This window comes from Rhinopithecus roxellana, chromosome 18, assembly GCF_007565055.1.
Source record: "Rhinopithecus roxellana isolate Shanxi Qingling chromosome 18, ASM756505v1, whole genome shotgun sequence".
In the NCBI taxonomy this organism is placed as follows: domain Eukaryota; kingdom Metazoa; phylum Chordata; class Mammalia; order Primates; family Cercopithecidae; genus Rhinopithecus; species Rhinopithecus roxellana.
Genome location: NC_044566.1, coordinates 42044343 through 42065183, shown reverse-complemented (window position 1 = coordinate 42065183; position 20841 = coordinate 42044343). Strand labels below are relative to the sequence as shown.

Genomic DNA, 20841 nt, shown 5'->3' with positions numbered 1-20841 from the left:
TTCAATGATACAAAATTAGTATTAATTTGTTTTGTGTTATATTGGCTTTCTTGGATTAGTGTCACATCAGTCTCTCGACTCTTTGCTTAGAGAATTCATTTGTTTACCTCTATATCCTGCATTTTCAAGAAAGATAAGAAGAAGTCACATTTTGATTGTCCCTTTTCAAGGAAAGGAAACCCCAGGGATATAAGGCTCTATTTAGCTCCTTGAGGAGCAGCGAGGGATGGGGGGATACATTCTTTAAAATTCTTTCTTATTCTGTTAAGCCAATAAGAAATTAGGATTGCTTATTTCACCTGGTCTGTGTGCTACATTTTTTGGGAAACATGTTTGCAAATAATTTAAGTTCTAAAATAATGCCCTTAAATGAACAAAAAAAAAATGTGTTTATTAAATACAAACCAACTAGTGAACAATTGAGGCTTAGGTGAGAATTGAGTCAATGGAATGAGAAGTATATTTTTTTCTCATTTCTTTTATTATGAAAATAAGGTCATTCTTTGCATTATAAATAGTACATGCTTATTATAGGTAATATCAATAATGTTCATACTATCACTATTCAAAGATACTAATAATTTAGTGTCTTTTCATCCTATCTTTTTCCATGTGTAGTTATTATTCAATTTACAATTTGGCATCCTACCATATATATAATTTAACATCTACTCTTTTAACATAAGTATTTATTAATATCATCATAAATTCTTGTATAACATTCTTTTTAATGACTCCATGATATTCTACCAAGTATATATATATATATTACATATAATAGTATTATATATGTAATAGTTTAACTGTCTTACTATTATCAGAAAAATATAGTTACTATAAAACCTTTTGAATACAAGTTTTATTTTTCTTGTTTCAGATTTCTTATTTCCTTAGCAATGTCCAAATCCTATTTCTTTTCTTTTCTTTTTTTTTTTTTTTTTGAGACAGGGTCTCACCCTGTTGCCCAGTCTGGAATGCAATAAAGCAGTCATGGCTCACTGTAGCTTTGACCTCTGGGGCTCAAGCAATCCTCCCACTAAGCCTGCTGAGTAGCTGGGGCCACAAGTGTGTGCCATTATGCCTGGCTAATTTTTAAACATATTTTTAGAGATGAGGTCTCCCTATGTTTCCCTGGCTGGTCTCAAGCTCCTGAGCTCAACCCATCTTTCCTCTTCAGTCCCCCAAATTGTTGGGATTACAGGCATGAGCCACCTTGCCCAACTCAGTTTTCAATGTTTGTTAACCACTTGTATTGGCTCTTGAGGACTGTATGTTCATATCATTTACATATTTATTCATCTTTTGGATCCTACAGCTTTGTTTAAATATTAATTATGTGACTTAGTTTCTGTGACTATTTTTTTCCAGTTTGTTGAGTAACTTTTAAGATTGTTTAGTCTCTTATGAATGCAGTAATTTTTATTTTTATATACAAAATCTATAAATCTTCTAGTTTGTGATTTCTCCAACTTGATTTTAAAATGTTAGATTCAATGACATAGAAAAAATTCCTTGAGCACAAAACTGATTTCTAGACCTTAGAGTAGGAGCCTACAAGGGTTTTCCGTCTCTTTTATCAAGTTGAGGGAGAAGGGAAGATGACACATGGGACTGGCATGAGGGCCTTTATAATCAGAGTAACCAATGCCAGAGAGATTGATGGTGATTCTTGAAGGGAGTGGGAGGAGGCGATTAGCACACTTAGGTTAATGGCATTGGATGGATAAGGAATGGCAAAGTGGAGTGGCCCAACTATGGCATTCCACCTAGTTAGGCTGCAAATGATCACAAGCAAGGTACTCTGCTGTGTCTCTTCTTCCCTACTCAGGGAAATCTCCAGCCCCCTCTGGTTCCCACCCCCAGCTCTGAGTATTATTATAGTGTCTGTAACATCAGCTGCAGCTGGGCATAAAATGATGGAACAGCCTGTCTCTGCTTCTCATGGGTTCAGGAAGTGGTCATTCATTTATCATTGACCACTTAGTACCAGCCACCTACTGTGAGAAGCAAAGCAGACAAGAAGGAAAGAAATGGGCAGATTTGGGATATATTTTGAAGGTAGACTTGAGAGGATTTGTTGAAGGATTGGAGTTAGTGTATGAGAAAGATGAACAAGGATGTTCTCAAGACTGGAGCAAGAAGGTGCCATATCCTGAGATAAGATAAGTAGCAGGAGAAGAAAGTTTGAAGAGTGGTAATCAGGAGATCAATTTTTCACACATTAGGTTTGATAGGCCTTGCAGTGTCCAAATGGAGATATACGGGCCCAAAGGGAGATTATGGGACTGGAGTTCAGAAGGGAGATCCATGGTAGAGATTTGTCAACAAATAGATGGATGAGAGCATCCAGGAGACAGAGTGACTAGAAAAGTAAAGAGGATGGAAGAATGAGTGCTGGGACTTTCCACTGGGACTAACTTAGAGGGTGAATAGATGAGAATAAACCAGCAAAGGTGACGGAGGAGCAGCCACCAGTGAGGTAAGGGGAAAGCCAGGAGAGTGTGGTGGTATCCTGGAAGCCAAGGAAGAAAGTTTATCAAGCAGGAAAGAGTGATCTGCTGGGTTAAATGATGCTTAATGGTTAATATTGAGTGTCAACTTGATTGGATTGAAGGATGCGAAGTATTGTTCCTGGGTGTGTCTGTGGGGGTGTTGCCAAAGGAGATTAACATTTGAGTCAGTGGACTGGGAGATGCAGACCCACCCTCAATCTGGGTGGGCACCATCTAATCAGCTGCCAGCACGGCTAGGATAAAAGCAGGCAGAAGAATGTGGAAGGACTAGACTGGCTGAGTCTTCTGGCCTCCATCTCTCTCGTGCTGAATGCTTCCTGCCCTCAAACATCAGACTCCAAGTTCTTCAGCTTTTGGACTCTTGGACTTACACCAGTGGTTGGCCAGGGGTTTGTGGGCCTTCGGCCACAGACTGAAGGCTATACTGTCAGCTTTCCTGCTTTTGAGGTTTTGGGACTCAGACTGGCTTCCTGGCTTCTTAGCTTGCAGATGGCCTGTTGTGAGACTTTAACCTAGTGATCACGTGAGTCAATTCTCCTTATAAACTCCCCTTCATACATTCATCTATCCAATTAGTTCTGTCCCTTTAGATAACCTTGACTAATACAGTGCTGAACATCAGGCAAGTGATAGGCTGAGAACTGACCTCTAGATAGAGCAAATTATTGGAGACTTTGATAAGAGCAGTGTCAGTTGAGTGGTGAAGGCAAAAGCCTGAGGCGTGGCTTCTAAAGAGGATAGAAGGAGGAGAAGCTGGGGCTGTACAGAACTGGGGCATAAAAATGGCCTGTATCTGAAAATAACCCCAAAAATTTATTATTAAAATTAATTTCATTTGTTTCTTTTTAAATTTTTTTCATGTGGCTACTAGAAAAATTTAAATGACAGATGTGGCTCACATTATATGTCTACTGGACAGCACTGATATAAATAATGCTTTTCATAGTTTTATTATAAAGGGGAGCAGAAGATGGGTGGTAGCTGGTGGTGAAGTGGGGTAAAGAGAAACTTTTTTTCTCCTGAAATGGGAGAATTGCAGTATGTTTGTATGGAGGAATAATATAGTCAAAAAAGTATAAGTTGATGATGCAGCAGAAGAGACAGGGGACAAATGATGTCCTGGAGTAGGTGGGTGCGTTTGGGTTCCAGCACATAGGTGGAGGGTGGCCGAAAGGTTATGGACTGTTCATACAGAGTGACAGGAGAGGAAGCAGAATGTGAGGTTTGCAAACAGAGGTGAGTATTTATGGACGTGGGAGTGCTTGGAAGTTCCTCTTTTGTAATCTTAGTGACATAGGGAGCCAGTTTTCAGCTGAGAAAAGAGGATGGGGGAGGCGGTTCTCTTCTGACACACACTGTAGACCACAGAATTCGAAAAAAAAAAAAAAAAAATGCTTGCTGCTAGGTCACTTGGAAGACAAGGAGGGGACACCGTAGGGTATAGGGTACTTTGGATTTGCTGGTGGTTCATTACCAAAAACAAAGAATGAAACAATCCATTGGAGACATGTTCCCACTCGGTCATCTTGTCTCCTTCATTTCTTGGATCCCAGTTTTTTTTTTTTTGTCTGTCTGTCTGTCTGTTTGTTTTATCAAAATAGAAAATAAAAACTCCAGTTCTCTGCTCCTCAGTTTGCTCGGTGTTCAACATAGTTCCTCCCGCTGCAGGCGGAGGCTTCGTTTCTTTAAACTGTTATTGCCACAAAAACGTTTGCATCCAGAGCCCTAAATCTTCCAAGTCCTCCTTTTGTGTTTCTTGTTTTCCTCCTCTTTTTCTGCCTTCAAGAAAGAAGTGAGATGATGATGGCTCTGTCTCAGCGGCTCCCGGGGGGCACCCGCAGGCTGGGAAGGCAGCTTCTCTCTGCAATTTGGCCGCTCCTGGACTTGTTGCAGCCAGGCTTCAAAGAGAAACCACCGCTTCCTCCCCCAGCCCCACGCCAGCCTCAGAGGCAGCTGGGCCTATTGAAACATTCAAGTTTCACTTCAGGCGACTTTAAACATTTGCTTTATTCCAAAACAGCTAAACTTGGAGTTATTTTCAGATATAGGCCATTTTTATGCCCCAGTATATTGTGTGGTTTTGAAGCCTTTTTTCATATCATTAGCTGCAACCCCCAAAGGTTAAAAATAATGATTAAGTAAAATCTTTACACGGATTCCTCTGCTCCCTGGAGGGGACGCTGGGCAGTGTCAAAACTGCCAGACAAGCCAAGCTGTGACAATAGTGACTTAGCTTGCGACTCTTAGGGTTGTCCAAATGATTATATTCTGGTGGGGAGGAACGGGAAAGGGGGCTAAGACACAAATTTGGTTTGGGGTTTGGCGAGGATCAAGATTTTTTAAATGGCTCATGTGCTGAATTTGTTTTCTTTTTCGTTTTTTTTTTTTTTTTTTTTTCCTTGCTGTCTTGGAGTAATGATCACATAAACATATTCCAAGTTTATTTTCTGTGAAATAGTTGCAGTTCACCTTTGAGCTGATGAGCATCTGCACCTAGAAAACCATAAAAAATGGAAGAGTTTACAAGAGATTTTGAGTTGGCACAACCAGGCAGGGGAGGAGAAAGCACTTAGGACAAGTAAATATTTTACAGCACCTATATTTTCAGACTGTTGCTGCTTCCAAGGCCAGCCTCCTCTCACTCCTGGCTCACTGCTCCTTTCCCTTACTTTCCCTGTGGCTTGCTTTCTTTCTGTCTTCTTTTTTTTTTTAATCTCGAAGTATTTCCATTTAATTCTACCTGCTTCCTCTAGTAGTTAACATGCTAGTTAGCTATTTAAACATTTTATAGATTTCTCTGAGCTTGTCATAATTATTTTCTTGGCTGAGCCTTCTGGAGTCATTCCATGTCAGGAGACAGTCTGAAATAGAAAAACTTTAGGGTGGGTGCAACTGGGTTACACCTGTTGCTAAACAAAACAGGATTTATGAAAACATCAACAAAAACAAGCAAAGCAAATCAGAAAAAAAAGACAGTAAGCAGCCTGCCCTGGTAAATTGCATGCTTCTTTTACTGTTGTCCTCTTTGTGTGAGAGATTCGTTTGGGTTTTGGAAGGGACACTTCAATGCACAACCTCGGTAATCCTCAATGAATTCAGTTAGGGTGAAGCAGATCATACCAAGAGGAGGCTCCTAAGTCAGAATGAATGATTTTTTTTTTTTTTTTTTTTTTTTTTTGGCGCTAAGGGGTGTTTGAATTTTGACAGCTTGTTGTTCCACATTTTAACAATGGAAGCTATGATGGAACAAAACATATTTCTAGACATTGTTGCTTTTTTATTTTTAGTGTAGGATTAAGTGTTAGTGTTAAACATTTTTGAAAATAAATAAATTTTCTCAATTTTTATAATGCTGAAAAATTAATGACCATATGGTAAAATACTCTGTGGGTGGAATGCAAGGCATTGAAGGACATTGCCTAATGGAGGTGGGCGTAGTTTTCCTTGACTGCATAAAGGATTTTAAAATCCAACTGGGCTTAATGTTCCATCTAAATCAGCATTCCATGGCATCATGTCAGTTCACCATAAAAATCAGAGAAACTTTCTATTGATCAAGAAAGAAGAAAGAAAGAGAAAGAAAGAGAGAGAGAATGAAAAGAAGAAAGAAAAGGAAGAAAGAAAGAAAAGGAAGAAAGGAAGGAAGGAAAGGAAAGGAAGGAAAGAAAAAGAAGAAAGGAGAGAAAAGGAGGAAGGAAGGAAAGAAAAAGAATGAAGAAAGAAAGAAGAGAGAAAGGGAGGAAGGGAGGAAGGAAGGAGAGAGAAAAGAGACATAAATGCTCTATTGTGAAGATTAATCAACTTTATAAAGGAATAAAAATATTTTGTAGGGATGTGGTAAAGATTCTCATGTGAGGGTTTCCCACTTTCTGCCAGAGTGTAGACACCACTTCAGGTAGTCACATCAGAAAAGGGTGAGAACTTTGCCTTGGACAACAAGAAGATTTTCTTTGCACTTTTTGCAAGAGGTCCAGTTTTTCAAGGGCCTATGACAGAAGTCTGGAGGTAATGAGAAAAGATGAAAACATGATGATTACAAAGGTGGTTCTCAGTGTTTGTTCAGTGAATATTAGGTTGAGCTTTTTCAGCATTTAACTCTTGAAGTTAAGAGTTAAGAGTGATAAGGGGAGCACTGAGTGCTGATTCAAAGGCCAGATAGCATTTTGCAGCTGTGGGGCTGCACACTGGGCCCTGACCAATGCACCTCATCCCTGCTCCTGCTGGATTTTAACAGGCACCACAGGGCCCTTGGCTGCTTAGGCAGCCAACTTTGCTAAATTGCTTCATGGTTTCCATGATGTGAGGTGAAGTCTACCACAGCTAGTTAGGCATCTTTGCATTTATTTCTTTCGTGTCCCATTGTAAGTTAAGTGATAAACTAGTACTTCAGGGAGTAAAAAGATGGTTCCTTGCCATGCACACTTTGATCTCACTCTGGTGGGAATCATTCCCTTGCCTTATAACTGGCATCTGAACTGATGATACCAAACTGTAAATTTTTAAAATTTTTGTGGTAAAAAACATATAACATAAAATTTACCATCTTAACCATTTCTAAGTGTACAGTTCCTTAGTGTTAAGTATGTTCATATTGTTGTGCAGCCAATCTCCAAAACTTTTTCATCTTGCAAATCTAAAACTATATACCTCTTACTACAATTCTCCATTCTCCCCTTCCCCTAGCCCTGACAACTACCTTTTACTTTCTGTTTCTGTGAATTTGACCACTCTAGATAACTCTTAAGTGGAATTGTACAGTATTTTTCTTTTTGTAACTGGTTTATTTCACTTTGCATAATGTCATCAAGATTCATCCATGTTGTAGCATGTGTCAGAATTTCCTTCCTTTTAAAGCCTGGACAATATTCCATTGTATGGATAGGCCACATGTTGTTCATTCATTCCTTGAGGGATACTTGGTTGCTTCTACATCCAACTCTGTATTTTGGTATTCAACATAATCTGAGGGGTGATATTGTTCTATTAATATTTCTATAACTATTTGTCCCATGACCTCAATTGTTAATATGAGGCACCTTTGCCCTTCCCAAATCCCTTTACCAATGTTAAGACAGAGTATCAAATTTGAAATAAGGCAGTAGAATAGCCTCAGTTTTCACTGTCTCGTAAGAGCATTTTCTAAAGAATCCACCCAAAGATGACCTGATTCTCTGGGGGAGTGTATCTTATTTGACATACTATTTGTTACTAATTAAGGCTCACACTCTATGAAATGACATGCTGATTTGTAAGATTTTATTCAATAGTGATGCAAGTGATTTTGGTTTGGTAAAAAAAGGATGACTTTAAAGGTTACACTTTTATTGCCAAATGTAGTATTAACTTGTGTTCTGTCTAATCTAGCAATCTTATTCCAACATTCATTCGCAGATGCCTGCATATATTTAGTTTCTCAAATACTCTTTGCAGTTTTATCATTCTGCTCATTACCTCATTGACGAATTACGTAAATATTTGCCACATGCTCATGTTTATATGCAAGCCATAGTTATAACTTTAAAAAATTATGTTTTGAATTTCTTTGCTGCCAGAGTAGCCAGCATAAATAACTGCGTTCCTCATTTCAGTGAAGTTTTTGTTGCTAAGCCTTAGAGGGGCCAGGTGATGTCAGAACAGTTAAGCATGAGACCTGCATTACGAAAAAGTAGAAAATGGCTTTCAGCTAAATATAATTATAGAATAAGTTCTTTTTTTTTTTTTTTTTTTTTTTTTAAAGAAGACTGACCAACAACACAACAACGAATTTAGCTTATAAATATGTTCAAGCATTTTAATCTAATACAAGGGCAAAGTAAACCTCTGGGTTGATGTTTGGGCCGAAAACTACCAGCCTCCTCAACTCAACTGTGCAAACATCAGGCCAGGAGGCTGCAGAGACCTCAAGGTGTGTTTCCCACAAGGCATAGTAGGGAGGCTGGCTACACTCACACAGATCTGCAGTTGCAACAGAGGATATAAAAAAATAAATAAAAGGCAAAGTTTCCATAAACTCTGCATTCTCATACCCACCTGCAGCCAAACCTTCTTAATGTGGAGATGTGCCCGTTTCTTGCAAAGGGTTTACTATTATGGTTCTGCTCTGTGCTGGAAAAGTGCAAATGACTGTGGAAAGCAAGCCAAAGAAACAGTTCCTGCTGATTCCTTTCAACTCAGGGGCATGTGTGTGTGCACATATGTGTGTGTGCATGTGCACGCCTGTCTGGGTGGGGGGTGTTACTATACCATACAGACACACAGCCTGGCATTTTAAGTGTCCCAGAAATCAATTTATTCAATATTAGTGAGGAGAGGTAGCTCATTTAAAGGTTAGTCCCTAAAGATAAGGAACATATTCTCAAGGATGGAGGCAATATATCTTAGTTGCCTTCTAATTCCCAGATATTCCTCAAAGACAGACCAGCATCAATTAATCAATGCCTCTCTGAATTCTGCAAAATTTGTTTCTTCTTTTGTCCCATGTGAGAGTGAATGTTAAGATAAATGGTTATTGCTAGACTAAAATTAAAGGAAGTTGAGAAAAGCAAATGATGTATTTCAGTAAGTTAGTAGAAGGCCAGAGGGAATTCTGTTAAAAGCCTCCCCTACAGCTTAATCATTGTCACATTGCAAACTCTACCTTGCTAAAAAGAAACATTTTAAACTATGGCCTCCCTTAATTTTCTCCATCTATGCGTGGGAGCTCTCCTCTGTGAGTTCATCTGTTTGAATTTGACTCTGAATGATTCAATCAGCCAGTGTTGCACCATAATTTGGTAGCCCTTTGGCTAAATGCAAAGGGTTGGTAGTCTCACCCTGGGTATATGCAGACATCTCCCTGGCGTTGTTACATTACCCTGTGGAGTCAGGGGATGACAGACGAAGAAAATTTCTCTGCTGAAGTTAGTGAGACCCCCTCCATTTCTAGGAAATCCTTCTTAATTTTGTGCTTATAATTTAATGAATCTCTGCTTTTCATGATATCTTTGTATTTAGGGTCATTCCAGTCTTTTAAACAAAATTGGTATACAGCTTTTTATGGGGGGCAATGTTTTCAATTTTCACATCGATGCCATCATATTTCAGGAATAACCACAAGTGGTTCATTCTGTAATTCTTCCAGACATTTTATTTTAAACTTTAAACTTGAGGAAACCATGGTCAGTATCAATAAATGTTTATTGAGTGTCAACTGGGTATGAGCGCTGTCCCTGGCACTTTTAACAAGTCTACTCTGAGAGGTCTGCATTTCCAAGATGTTCCATTACCTGGTTTGGGAGTCAGCTGAGTCTTAGAATTATTTTAAGTTCCCAGTTTTGAAAGCCATTATCTGTAAGACAAGAGTGCCCAGTAGTTTTCATTTACTAGGAGTTTATTTTGAGCTAGAAACTGTAGTTAGTCAAGTGTTTTACATGCATTTTTTAATTTGAATCCTCACACCAATCTGCTGAGTTGGTACCCTATTCTTCTGAACCCCCTTTTAGAGGTGAGAGCACTGAGGCTTGCTGAGAACATGCCATCAGCTCCAGTGACACAGCCAGCGTGGAATCTAGTTCAGTCCGGGTGTGCCTGATTCCACAGTCTCTAGGCTACATTATGTGCAGTCTGCTTTTTGGTGGCCTTTTGTTAATTCCCTCTTGGTACCCTGATATTTCAGAAGTTAATGTCATTTAGTTATACATTTTAAACCTTAGGAAACCAAGTCTGCATCAACATTTACTAAGTATTGACTGGATCTGCACTTAATATTTTACACATCTGTTTTGCATGGTCAGGATGTCCAAATTATTTCATTAGCTCATTATTTTGGTCAGATGTATTTCTGAAGGGGACTATAATAATGAAAACTAGCTTAAATTCCCAGTTATTCAGGCTATTTCATTTAAAGACGAAAACAACTGGCAGTTTCAATTCCCCAAGTGTTGAAAAATTGTGGAAAAGAAAAACCCCAAACCAGCTTGTTAACAAATGGCTTAGCGAATGAATCAGCGGGATTGTGTTCTCTCTGGCTCTTTCTGGACGTCTTCTGTGTGTCTCCACAATCTGGGTGCAGTGTGATGCGTTGCTCCACGGAGAAACCACAGTTGAAAGAATAAACAGGGATGACAGAATAAACAGAATAAACCCCGAGTGTGGGGGAAGCTTTGCAAGTCAGGCTCCTTTCACTCACATGCCTGGCCTTCTGGGAATGGGCCCAAAGTTTTCTCTTTGAGAACTGGTGTAAACGGCTTATTGCAGCCAGTTTGTTTGATTTCTCATTGACTAGGGCAGGGTCCTGGGCAGGCACTAGCAGACTGAGGCTGCCTTTGGGGGAGCCTCACAAACTGGGCACTGGTCAGTAAACAAACACATGCACAAATGTGCTGAGGAAAGTGGGGACCCGGCACAGCACACACCCATGAACACACACACAGACTGAGGGAGATGACCTCATAGAGAAGAAAAGAATTTATTGTTGTTGATCATTATGGATTCCACCTCCAATTCAATGACACATTTTTCTAAAAAGATTTCCATTCTTTTGTTTTTGTTTGTTTTTATTTTTATTTTTAGTTCTGGGTATGTGTACAGGATGTGCAGGTTTGTTACAGAGGTAAACATGTGCCATGGTGGTTTGCTGCACCTATCAACCCATCACCTAGGTATTAAGCCCAGCACGCATTAGCTGTGTGTCCTAATGCTCTCCCTCCCCGACCCCATCTGCCAATAGGCCCCAGTATGTGTTGTTCCCTTCCTTGTGTCCATGTGTTCTTACTGTTCAGCTCCCACTTACAAGTGAGAACACAAAGTGTTTAGTTTTCTATTCCTGCGTTAGTTTGCTGAGGATGATGGCTTCCAGCTTCATCTGTGTCCCTGCAAAGGACATGCTCTAATTCCTTTTTATGGCTGCATAGGATTCCATGGTGTATACGTACCACATTTTCTTTATCCGGTCTATCACTGATGGGCATTTGGGTTGATTCCATGTCTTTGCTATTTTAAACAGTGCAGCAATGAACATACACGTGCATGTATCTTTGTAATAAAATGATTTCTATTCCTTTGGGTATATACCCAGTAATGGGATTGCTGGTTCAAATGGTATTTCTGGCTCTAGATCTTTGAGGAATCACCACACCATCCTCCACAATGGTTAAAGTAATTTACATTCCCACCAACAGTGTAAAAGCATTCCTAAGATTTCCATTTTATGTTTGTCAAGCACTCTTCTTGGAGGAAGACTAAAGGCATACACTGTCCATAAGAACTGAACACTTAGTGCTGTTAAGTAAGTTGGGTTGAGACTGCAAGACAGGGAAATCGCAGAGGCAGTTGATGCAAGTTGTGAAAGGAAAATGGCAGAAGAAATCTTGCATGCCCATGATGGGGGCACTCAGCAGTGGAAACAGCAAAAAGGGGGACCCATTCTACAGCAGACCTGTCTTTTTCAATAGTGCTATTGGGACCTGGGCGCATGGTCTTGCTGAGAAGAGCTACTAATACCACTTGGGAGTGAGTTGAGCCCTAAAGTCCTTGTCTGTGCAGTCTTGTGTTTTGAGCACTTTCCAGATGGTTCAAGAAGTTTGTAGAACTTATTCATAATTTATGTAGCAAAACAGCTACATTTTGGAGCCTTGATAGTAATATCACAGAGTTGGCCTGGAGGAGAGTCAAAGACAGGGACATATGTGTCACCTGGGCTGCTTTGGAGATCTCAGGACTGTGACAGGACAGTGACATCGGCCCCCAACCGTAGATCATCAGTGTGCACTTATAACCTGGGCTCAGACAGATATGCTGATTCCCAAGATGGCTGCATCTTGTGTTAATGGCACATAATGCAGCCCCTCACTGAGGCTTTCCTGGCAATCTAACCATGGACTGTATGTGCACTCAGTCCTGGAACTCCCAGTCTGAAAGTGCAAAAATGCCTGTTTTGGTGTCTGTTCATTTGCAGTAGTCAGATGAGCCTCTGTCCTCAGGGTCTCTGTTTCCTTCTTCGTGTCCTGTGTCTCCATACTGCTCCTCTTCAAGTGCCATCTGTGAGACTCAGGGTGATCCCCCGACGTTTACAGTCCTTAGCAGTAGGGTTTTCCCTAGTAGTAAATGGGAGAGAATCCTGATTTCTAGTCACCAGGAAGCAGAAGTATGGCTGAGAGACCCTGAAACTCAAGGTCAAGTCTTGCAGGAAGGGAAGAGAATAGCAAGTTGAGCCCTGGCTGATTCAGAGGCCTTTATACTATTGAGATGTACACATTCTTTTTGGATTATATCACCTGAAAAAGCATGAGGTTTTCACCGTGACATTTATTGTGTTGTCCTTGAAACTCAGAATATTGAGAATGTGGCTGTTAACCAAAGCCTCCTGAACTGAAGGAAGTCTTTTCTTGTACAGTGTGTGAAAGCAGAGAGGAGCTATTCATTGTAGCCTTTGAAGATCACTTCTTAATTTCCCCCTGTGTTCTTATTCTCTAACGATGTGCTTCACTCTTCTTTGGAGAGGAGCCTCCTCTGTGCTGTTTGAGATCAGTACTTCCTACTGCCTTTATCATGGCCTTAGAGAAGTTCTCCTGCTGGATCTAAATGGATCTCACCTTATGAAAGGAGCACCAGAGCCCTGTAGGAAGGCCAGGGCTCTATTTATTTACATTCGAGGTGGTGGCTGTGGAGAAGGAAGATTCAAAACACACAAAGTTATGTATGAATTATGATGTGATATGTTCAGCTTTTAGCTCTCTACTGGGCAGCACTTCAAAGTTTGTTTTCAATGGATTTTCTTCAGGGGGGCCACACCAGCATCCTCCAAATGGGAATCTGAGGATGCTTCCCATCTTACATCACTTACAGATCACTGCCAGAGCAACAAGAAACAGAAACCCTAAAATTTACAGTTTACCCGCTTTGATGTAAGGTGCGGTGGGGACATGAAGCCCAGGCCTCTGAGTAGGACGTAGTTGGATTGGCACAGAAAGCAAACTCTTCTTACTTTCCTCAAGAAGAAGGAAAACTACACTAGCAAATTAAAAATATTAGCAAGCTTCTACTCAGATACATTTAGCTTGATTTGGGTCAAGGTGGGGGAAGGGAAGAGTAAGGAATTCAAACAGCCTTTAAAAAAAATGCTGACGGGCATTAAATGAAGTAACAACTGCAGATTACACGAGGGTAAACACTGCTGCTAATGTTTGACTAAAAGCTAACTGAGGGCTCTAAGTGACTCCCGTTAATTTACAGATCACACCAGTAACAGTCCCTGGGGACTGGGGCTGCTGAAGGTGGGAGATTCGTTTTATAGCCAGAAGCCACGTTTTTAATTTTAGAAAAAGAAAACGGAAGCTGTAGGAACTGATTTAGAAACTTCAGAGGGAGAGAGAGAAAAAGAGGGAGAGAGGGGAGGGAGGAAAGAGAAACAAAGAGTGAGAGGTATAGGGGGGATGAATTGAATGTCTTTGCTGGGCTTGGGATAGAAAAGTGGCTAACAAAAAATACAGCAAGAAACACATCTAACTTTAAATAACTCTTCCAGGAGGAGAGAGTGTGCTAGGATCAAGAGTTAACTATTCCTGTGGGGTAGGGGTCTTAAATTCAAGACTGTGCCAGGGGCTCCATCGACCCCCAAATTAAAGAGTATAAACTGCCTCATGTTATCAAATAAAATTGATTTAATTTTGCAACATTTAGCTTCAAGTTAAAATTTAAATGTATGGTTGTACAGTAAATGATTTTAAAATGATAGTCCCTCCAGCACAGCCTCTCTTGACACAATTTTAAATGCTTTTTAAATGGGATGTGTAGTTTATTTAGTACATAGCAGTTGATGTCCTTAGATTGGGTTTTCATCATGTATTTTAATTTACTAAGGCTGGGATGACCATAGTTGCCTAACAATTCAATGGAACGGAATGGGCTACTTCAGCACTTTTTACTGCATTTTTCCATATAATATCTAAAACTCACCCTGCAACACACACAGGCTATGTTTATGAAAGCAAGGCTTTAACCCTTGCATTTTTCTATGTTTGAATAATTTTCTTAATAAGGCAGAAAAGGTTTGCAAATTTGCACCATGATGTCAGCACGTCATTGTGAAGGAGGTAGGACTGGCCTGCACGTCAGGGATGGAGTCCTGTCCATTTGGTGTTTGCAAACCTTGAGGATCCTCGTGGAAGCCCAGTAACTCCAAAGACCCTTGTTTCTTCCCAAGTTTCTGTCTCCTCTCAGGCAAGGCAAACATATCTGCTGTGCTGGGCCGGTCTTTAGTTTAATCTTAGAGTCTCAAAAACAAACAGTGGTAAGGTCTGGATAACATAGTTATCCATTTCTGTGTTTGCTCAGATGAAACTTTAAAAATGCTAAAATTACCAGGGCAATTTCTCTTAATTGCCCTGGATTATCAGGCTGGAGAAATGGATTGGACAGGTATGTTCTAGTCTATTAAATCTTGTGCTAACTTTACTGATACCGGCTCTTGGACTCTGGCGGCCTATTCTGCTTTTCAGCGTTCTCCAGGAATGCTCCCAGCGTGTTGGAAACCAAACTGCCTATCTGCAGGGACAGCCCTAACACCAAAACTTTTGCTTTACTAGAGAAGCCAGAAGAGAAAAATAATACTGTTGCATCCTCTCTGACTCAGTTGACTCACTTTATGACTTTTATTGTTGGATTCCAAACTCGATGGCTGACCTGCCTGAGGTCATCAGTCCCGTAGGACTATTTTAAAACTTTGAAAATCACAAGGCATTTTCAGTTCTTGCCACTTATGAGTTTGTGCAAATATTCTGATGAGTGATCCTTGAAGATACATTGCTTCTAAATATGAAGGTGTGCCAAGCTCTAGTGAAATTGAAAAAAAAAAAAAAAGTGGCACTTCAGAATGACCAGAATCAGTAGGCATTGTTTATTACCCTTATCGTCCACATCTGATGTTAAACACAAAGACTAGAAACACCCATGCCTGCCAGGTCAGTTTATTTGTGAACATTGAGGAATGTCTAAGGGGGATTAAGCTTTCATGTATGGAAATGCTTTCTAATTCAAATAACCCACTGTAATTTTTTAAAAAGTGACATGAATTGATGATTGTAGATACTGTCCTACTGTATGACCAAACAACATGATTATAATGATATGGCATTTCCTTTCCTTGTCTTTAACAAAACATATGGCTTTAGGTTACATTTATCTGGGTTTTGGTTCTTCTACTTTAACCTGAAAGACGAAATTTATGCAATTTCTCAAGATCCCGAATCACAAAGTTGGGTAATGGCAAATGGTATCCTAATAACAATAATAGCTGAATTGTATTATGTAGCTATTCAGTGACTGCTCTAAACAACAACCCTAGAGGGCAGATACTATTGTTATTCCATTGCAAGTTTAGGAAGTGAGGCAGAGAGAGAAGTCAGGCATCCCCAGTCACATAGCAGTTGATGCAGGAGCGCAGATTCAGCCACACTGCCTGTTTTAATCTAGTTTTGGGCTCTGCCAGCGAGAGGAAATGTTGCCACTCTTTCTTTCCAGGACCAAAGTACATATGCACACTATATTAGCTCCACCGGACTCTGTAATCTAACTTATTTTGGCATGGCAGACCCTTCACGCTAGAGTGGAGGAAGAGGGAATGGATTTATTCTCCATCGTGCCTGAAGAATCCATCTCCTCCTACAATTTAGAACACACATTTTATTTTTAAGAGTGGGCTATTTTATTGGAAAACAATAGTAGCTACACTTAGCTTACTATTAATACATGTCAGAAGTTTTTTGAAGTACTTTCCATTTCTTTTTCATTTTATTCTCACACTATGAAGTAGACAGTATTATCATCTCCATGTTATAAATGGGTATACTGAAACACAGATGAGTCATGTCACTTACTTCTAATTGTCTAGTTAGAGGGACACAGAGACGGGCTCACATCCAGGTAGCCAGGTCCCATGGTCCATGCTCTTAACACTACACTCTCTTTCCAATGAGCTGATAACTAGTCAGGTGATTCGAGTGTTAGCAATAAAATGATCTGGACTGAGTTCTATCACAGCTGATAGAATTGCAGAATTATCCATTTTATCATTAACAAGAGCAGTGCTGCCCCCCATTTCTACCACTGTCATCGTAGAACATTCCAGAAGAAAGGTCCTAGGAGGAGCTATAGAGGCTTGTGTTGTTCTCCCAGCATCTCAGACTGTGTGATATCTAACTCTTACTTCTCTTTTTTATACCTTGGTTCTCCTGCCTTGGAATAATAAACCCAATAACAATAGCCTCTTTTTATTTGTGGTGTTTTCCAGTTTACAAAGCGATTTCTCACACTGGGTAATGTGAACCTCACTATGGTTCTATAGGGTGTGTTCAATCTTCATTGTATTGATGAGGAAACTGTACTTCAGGAACACCCAAGGCCACAAAACTGGTCAAAACGGGCTGGACGCAGTGGCTCACACCTGTAATCCCAGCACTTTAGGAGGCTGAGGTGGGTAGATCATGAGGTCAGGAGTTCAAGATCAGCCTGGCCAAGATGGTGAAACCCTGTCTCTACTAAAAATACAAGAAAATTAGCCAGGCGTGGTGGGATGCGCCTGTAATCCCGGATACTCTGGAGGCTGAGGCAGAGATTGCTTAAACCTGGAGGGGCAGAGGTTGCAGTGAGCCAAGATCACACCACTGCACTCCAGCCTAGGTGACAGAGCAAGACTCCATCTCAAAAACAAAAAACAAACAAACAAAAAAAGTCAAAACGGGCTGGACTTAAAACCTGGCTTTATAATCTCCTATCCCTTATCCCTATTCCCAAATCCTCCTGCAGTGAGAAATAACCTCTTGTAGCCCCCATTTCAGTGGGAGCCAAAGCACTTCACAAAACTCTCTCCTTGTTCTTTGGAACAAGTCTCTATGAAGTGGTCCAAGCAGCCACCAGAACTGGTTGGAGACCACCCACATATGCTGCCCGCACTGTATTTTATGCCTGAACTAACTTGCCATGTAGACATCTTACCGTAGTGGTTGACGATATTGGAACTACTTAGATGAAAGAACACCTAAGCCCCTGGTGGGCTTCTGTGGAACTGTGTGGGTCCATGGCACAGATAGGGCTGCAGTGACAGCACTCTGTGCAGAGGAGAAAAGCGTGCTTACAATAAACGGGCCTTTGGCGTCCACCTAGTGCAGTTGGAGAGAAGTGTTGCTTTTTCCTAGAGAAAAGAAATGAACAAGACCTGTTGATAGTGAATGAGTTGGGTCCCCATGCTCCCCTTTCTCTGCCATGCCCTTCAGGTGGGATGCTGGCACAGGGAGGATTAGATGTCTAGCCTACTTACTCATTCCACCTTACAGTTCACAAGGATGGAGCTTAGCTGGAGGCTGAATGCTGGAACCCCATCTGAGCATTTCAGAATAGCCTAGGCCGTTTCCACAGGTCTGAATCTGTGACCTAGGGGCAGGCTCTTAGAACAACATATTCTCATATAATGTGACTAAGGTGTCCGTAAGAAAAGCTAACATCCCCTGCTCTAATCAGGCAGAAAGGAGTGAGAGGAGGAAGAGAGAGGAACCTGGAGAAAAAATATGCAATAAAGACCTGTAAAAGGAAAACTCACAAAGCCCTTCTCTGAAGAGCCTTTAAGATGGAGTTTACCAGCAAGGTACTAGCAGACACATACGAGCAGGTTAACATCCCTGAAATAAAGCAGGAGCCAGTAATAACAGGGTCGGGCAACAGAAAGCTACAGCTGGTAAGGAAGTCAGCAGCACCACACCATTAGATCCAGCAATTACTTTAGATACAGGGTGGGGTCCCCAGCTCTGCAGCACACACACTCGGGCTGGAGAAACAGGCTCTGCCTCTGGGAAAGCATTCTCCACCCTGGGGTACAGATCCCTGGAGCCTTAAGAAGGCGTTGCAGAAAAATTAAGCGTTATCTCGTCTGAGTCCCCTAGACTGGGTTAGAAGTTGCTTGCCTGATTATTGCATGCAGCTGGAACAGTCTTGGTGTAGAGAGGGATCTGGGCTGAAGGGAGAGGGGAGAGGGGAGAGGGGAGAGGGGAGAGGGTGCAACTTTGCCGGTTGCAGGGCTGTTTTGAGATAGGGTGCTTGCTACTGTGATTGGAGCCCGGACTTGCAGATCTGCTTGTCATCACTTACCCTCTCTTGGTGGTTTGGGCATGCACTTCTTTGGGGGAACAAACAAAATTTTTAAAGTTCTTGAGTTTGGCAGCAGCAGCCAATCACTTGCCTCCCTGTTACCCTCCTCCCTTTTCTCTAAAGTAGTCAAATGCCAGCTTCTATTTCACTAGTTTCTATTTCTGTGAAAAACATTTCAGAACTGCTTTTCTCATCCTTCCCACTAAAAATCAAACATCCCACCCCGCCACCCTCCTGTTCTGTGCTGGAAGGGTTGGCCCACACTCACCGGATGTGTTCCCTCCTCAGTCGTGGCCAGCACCAGGTGGTTGCTGCCATCAGATGATGTTCTGCCCTGGCAAGCACATGTTTTTAAGTGACTGTGCAGTACCCAGGCTTATAAAAACAAATGCACCCAGATGAAATTCCAGCAGCCCATGGAGATATGCTGAAATTCTCTGACCTTGCTGAGCTGGGCTTTGGCTTCACGTCTCCCCTCAGGCAGACCTGTATACATCTTCATTCATGTGCCTATTTTAGTCATTGCAAAATGCTTTATAATAATTCTAGACATGAAATGTGCACAGGAGGACTCTAGTTTGGAGCACAGTCTTTAGGATCAGAACCTCGGCTTGAATTTTGATGCAATATATCCATATAAGTAAGCCTTTTTCACCTCTGTGCCACAGTTTTCCCGTCTACAAAATGGGATAGCAGCAACACCTGTCTGTATAGGGGTCTTGTCAGAATTGAATGAGATAAATGTTATGTATTTAGCGCAGTTCCTGGTACATAGACAAACATTAGTTCAATAAAGTTTTGCTAGTATTATCATTTCCTTGTTTTTCCAAAAAGTAGCTAATCTGAGCACACATCTGTTTATAGGAGGAGGTCTGATGGCTGGGAGGATGGGAAGAAGGAACCCACGATGAAGCAAAAGTCACATTTAACTTTGTCCTCACCATTCCTCTCCTGGGCCTGTCCTAAACGGGAAGCTGGGGGAGGATAGAGTGCTGGAATGCTGCAGAAGTCTCATGGGAGGGCGCTTGGTGTTCACCACAGTGTACAGTGTTGCACGACCAGGTTGGCACTTTGCATGTGGGAAACCATCAGAGAATGGTAGGGGATGCTTAAGAGGCATCACTGGACTCCTATGGCACCACAGACCAGAGCCTTCCCTTCCCTTCCTCTCCCACAGATGCAAATTTGAATGCTTGGGCTCAGTGGAACACCTGAAGGAAGCTGGTGAGGCACATGTCCCGTTATGCCTTCCAAGTGTCCTGCAACCAGTTCATGCCTGTCAGCATCTTTGCCGGTGGACTCTGTGAGTCAGCAAATCTACAGAGCAGAGAGCCACAAGTGGGGACAGATGTGGTCAAATCCCATTTAAATCAGTGATTCTCAAACCAGGAGTTGTCATGGTACTGGCCTTGAGTGAGCTGGACCAAGGGAAGTGGTAGAATTCCCCATGAAGGACCAAGCAAGCAGATGGAAGTTTCTCCATTTTAACGTTTTCTGAGTCAATTTAAAAAACACCTAGTGCCTTTTTCTGTCCATAGTGCTAAGCAATTTGCCAAGCAAGTAAACAATTAACCAGGGCATATTGAGAGAGAGAGAGAGAGAGAGAGAGAGAGAGAGAGAGAGAGAGAAAACCTGATGAAATAAGTAAGGCAACTTCTTTTTGTAGCGTACAATGCCGATATTTTGTGCTTGAGATCAAGTGGCCCTACCTGATCAGCTGCAGACTTTGGTGGATAGCAGAGTTGGTGTGCCTGTGGGTTTGAATTTAAGCCTACCCAAATGTGCTTTTCTCCCACCTATTTGAACCTTGCATGTTTCCAGGATAAGAATTAACATAAGCTATAAATATTCTTCCAGGACTAGTTATTAACTGTGAATGCTGAGAGGCCTTGACAAATATAAAATGTTATATATAAGCCCAAGAGTAGATCAGAGAGTTACCTGTCTGCATCAAGTGAGACTTGGAGTTTTCATTAAATTCTGCAGTCTCACAGTATTTCCAATCATTTCCGGGCAGACCCAAGTTCCGTGGTATATCTTTTTAATGTGGCAGGCCTCGAGGGTGGATTGAGTTAGGCAATTTATCCCCTTTTATGCCCTGTATTCACAGACAACACTCCAGTGGGGTAACATAAAACCACAGATAGGTTTCTTTACAGCAGTATTTAAGAGAACGAGGAAAGCAGCCCAAGTCATGTGGAGAAAGCTGGGG

General features: G+C 41.3%; 1 protein-coding gene and 1 long non-coding RNA gene across 3 annotated transcripts in view; one reads left to right on the top strand and one right to left on the bottom strand.

The window, feature by feature from the left end:
- The window catches only part of LOC104662733 (leukemia-associated protein 1), a 448067-nt gene extending 427906 nt beyond the window's left edge, over positions 1 to 20161 (top strand). Inside the window, exons 7-8 of one of the 2 annotated variants that reach the window (XR_004054763.1) lie at positions 19494 to 19691; positions 19807 to 20161. The gene's annotated coding sequence lies outside the window, so the exon portion shown is untranslated. The remainder of the gene's footprint in view (positions 1 to 19493; positions 19692 to 19806) is intronic. The other variant, XR_004054765.1, reaches the window with a different exon arrangement.
- Positions 12645 to 19068, bottom strand: LOC104662732. Its single transcript, XR_748035.2, has 3 exons — positions 18898 to 19068; positions 17624 to 17679; positions 12645 to 13152 (listed from the first exon to the last, which is right to left on the bottom strand). It is a non-coding gene; the product is annotated as an uncharacterized LOC104662732 (long non-coding RNA).
- Positions 20162 to 20841: the final 680 nt, after the last annotated feature.